This window comes from Corylus avellana, chromosome ca11, assembly GCF_901000735.1.
Source record: "Corylus avellana chromosome ca11, CavTom2PMs-1.0".
Lineage (NCBI taxonomy): Eukaryota > Viridiplantae > Streptophyta > Magnoliopsida > Fagales > Betulaceae > Corylus > Corylus avellana.
This window is the reverse complement of record NC_081551.1, coordinates 17,352,348-17,356,162: the sequence shown is the minus strand read 5'-3', so window position 1 is coordinate 17,356,162 and position 3,815 is coordinate 17,352,348. Positions and strand designations below refer to the sequence as shown.

Genomic DNA, 3,815 nt, shown 5'->3' with positions numbered 1-3,815 from the left:
GTTTGAATACCTAGATCTAGAACCCCACCGATCTCAAGAAGGAGATGAGCAGCTCAACACGGTAAAAGATGCCAAAATTGCTGGTTTGGTCGAAGAACACTTAAAAAAAAAAAAAAAAAAAAAAGAGGAGGGAGATGATAGGAGTGGGAGTAGAGGGGGACTGCTCCCTCCCTCTACTATTATATTTTGGTAGTTCGTTTCTACTTGTGTGAAAGATCTAGAGCCTATAAACAATATAACCATACAAAGATTTAATTAGTAATTTTGCATCCTATAAAATGAGAAGAATATATCAAAAAAAAAAATAAAAATTATTTAATTGATTTTGAACAATTAAATAAAAGACAAATATGTGGGCATTGAATCCGCACAGACTCGGGTCCTTTATTTCTCTGCTGAATCTGGGCTGGCTTATATACTTTTGTGCCTTTCATATTTATTAGGGGTGTCAAAAATAACCGGAAAACCGGAACCGGGATTGGAAAACCGGGAAACCGGGGACCGGTTCCGGTTCCGGTTGCCAAAAAAAAAAAAACCGGGACCCCGGTTCCGGTCCCGGTTTTTGGCACTCGGTAAAAACGGGGAAAACCGGCACCGGGTCTTATTTTATTAAATTATATATATATATATATATATATATATATTCTTTTAGTCTTTTACGCAGCGTTTAGGACCTTAGGCAATTAGGTTTCTCACTTTTCCGGTTTTGAAGGTTTTAAAATGATTTTTAGGGTATTTTAAAAAATTTGAATTTTTATTTCTAAGGCTCATGTAGGCAAAAACATTGATTTTTTAGGATTTTTAGGCTTTTTCAGGTTTGTTTTTTAATTATTTGGAACAATCACAATAAAGCCTCTTTAATTTAAACAAAAAAATTAATAGTTTTTTTTTTAAAAAATGAGCTAACTTATGAAAAAAATAATGGGTTTATTTTAGGCCCAATACCTAAATAAGCCCCAAACACTAATTTTTTTCAAAAACCGATTACTGGACCGGGTAAAACTAGAAAACCGGACCGGGTTGACACTTCTAATATTTATGGAAGTCAAGTCAATCGACTCAATCCTATTTTGCCTTTTGAGTATCTAATATAATTGTGTAGAAAATTTTATTTTCATTATTATTATTAATGAAGTCAAAGGATTTTCGTTAAACGAATGAGAATAAAGGACTTGTTTAAGATTACGTTTAAGGAGTTTAAAAATGATTTTAACATTCAAAAAGTTTTTTTAAAGAAAAAAATATTTGTTTGATAAATAATTTAAAAGTGCTTTTAATAATCTTAAAATTTTAAAATAATCACCAAAAAAAAAAAAACTTTTTATAAAAACTTAAAAATAATATTTTTGTCCAAAAGTTTTTTTAACATAAACAATTCCAAACAAGTTCAGAGCGTCTGCGAGAATTTGCGTGAGAAGGCTCTTCGAGAGAGCGCTGGCTATATAAAGGATACAAGGTTTACGTATACAAGCAAAGAGAGAGGAACACCCCTTTTTGCTGTGCGCAAGCAAGACAGCAGAGTGGTGTTTCTTTGACGGTGACTAACAATGGAGGCTATGATGAACAGAGGTGGCTTTCAAGTTTCAATGTGTGGTCAAGGAGAGATTGAACATTTGTCAAGGGATGGTAGCCACTACAATCTCTCCACCGGGATTCTGCCGTCTCTCGGAGCGAGAAGTAACCGCAGAGTAAAACTCAGGAGTTTCATTCTCTCCCCCTATGATCGCCGTTACAGGTTCAGAATTGTTTTCTTCTTGGTTTTTGTTTCTGCGCTTGTTTTCGTTTTGTTTAGATTTTTGCATATTTTATTATCTTTCCTGCATTGTTTTATGAGCTTCATTGTTTTTGCCTTTTTATTATATGAATGATTTTATTCTATTCTTGACTTTCTGTTTCTGGGTTTATTATATATTCTTTATTAATTGAAGGGTACTTGGAAAAGAAAACATTGAATTTGTGATACTCTGTTTGTAACTAGAACTATTACTTTGTTCTGTTTTCTCTTTTTCTTTTTAATTTTTGTTTCCATTTGTACCTTTTGAGAATGATTCTTGTATTTTTCTTTCTGGGTTATTTATTTATTTTTCTAGACTCGAACTCTGTTTTGATATTATTTTCTTGTTTATTTGTCTACTTTTTATTTGAGTATTCGGAAAAGAAAAGATACTGAATCTTTTGCTGCTTTTTGAGAAGCTAAAAGCATTTGTTTGTCTTCTTTGTATGCTTTCTCAAGATTATTGTTTTAAGAATATTCATAGCTCTACTTTTCGGGAATGGTTTTTAGTTGGAAGCTTTTTCTCTTCTGCCGGACATTTTTATCCTTAATTTCAGTGTATCACCTATTATTTCTTCAACTATTTAGTTGATTCTTTGCCAAACTTAGCTTTTATAAAATACAATTTTATTTGCCTTTTCTCTTTTAGGAAAAGTTGGTCAGTCTTCACATCGATTTGGAATCTTGGATTTTTTTTTTGTGGAACTGTTTAGTTGATTCTATGCCGAGAAAGATTTAGCTTTTACAGAATACAATTTTCTTTTAGAAAACGTTCTTCAGTCTTCACATGGATGGATTAGGAATCACGGATTTTTCAATTTTTCTCTTTGAATTGTCACAAGGCAGACCAGGCTGTTCCTACTTGGTGGCTTTGAGAAATCTGGCTGGCCGCTTTGGAAAACAGTCTGCAGCTTCTGTAGCCTGTGTCTTTGTCTTCCTATGCCATGTAGTAGACACTTTTGCTAAGGAGTAGATACATTTTTGCATGAAGATATCTGGTGTGATCTATAAATATCCAGCAACTTTGAGGAATTTACGAGTTTCTGGGTATTGTAATTAAAAAATGACATACCTTTTTGCTAAGACTAGCTCAGATTAAATTGGTTGTCACAGGATATGGGAGACATTTCTCGTTGTGCTGGTGATCTATACTGCTTGGGCGTCACCGTTTGAATTTGGATTCCTTAGAAAACCACAGGGACCTCTATCCATTACTGATAATGTAGCCAATGGATTCTTTGCTGTGGATATTATTATTACCTTCTTCGTAGCTTACCTTGATAAGACAACCTATCTACTCGTTGATCATCCGAAGAAGATAGCATGGAAATATACAAGGTCTTGGCTGGCCTTTGATGTAATATCGACAGTCCCTTCGGAGCTTGCTCAGAAGATCTCCCCTGCACCTATCAGGTCATATGGCTTATTCAACATGCTTCGCCTTTGGCGTCTCCGAAGAGTCAGCGCCCTATTTTCCAGGTGAAGGGCTTTGTTACATCTTAGAAAACATTATCAAAATAGGCTTTTGCTTTGATTGAAAATTCTTCTGTGTCTTAACTGAATTCAGGCTTATTTTTTCTTTTTGGTTCAGAATGGAAAAAGACAAGAACTACAATTACTTTTGGGTTCGATGTGCAAAGCTTATTTGTGTAAGTCTGTTAAAACTCTGGGATAATTTAGGTGAAAGAAAAGGTTTGCTCCCCCACTGGACTATCTCATTAATTAGGATTTGGATATTCTTTACAGGTTACCCTTTTTGCAGTTCACTGTGCTGGATGTTTCTATTATTATCTGGCAGCACGTTATCGTGACCCCAAAAAGACATGGATTGGAGCAACAATGAATAACTTCATTGATCAGAGCTTGTGGATCCGCTACGTGACTTCGATTTACTGGTCCATCACTACTCTAACAACCGTTGGATATGGCGACTTGCATCCTGTGAATACAAGGGAGATGATCTTTGACTCTTCTTCATGCTATTTAATCTTGGATTGACAGCATATTTGATTGGAAATATGACAAACTTGGTTGTCCATGG

General features: G+C 34.6%; 1 pseudogene; it reads left to right on the top strand.

Moving 5' to 3' along the window:
• Positions 1–1,547: 1,547 nt before the first annotated feature.
• Positions 1,548–3,815, top strand: part of LOC132165160 (potassium channel AKT1-like) — a 3,385-nt pseudogene continuing 1,117 nt past the window's right edge.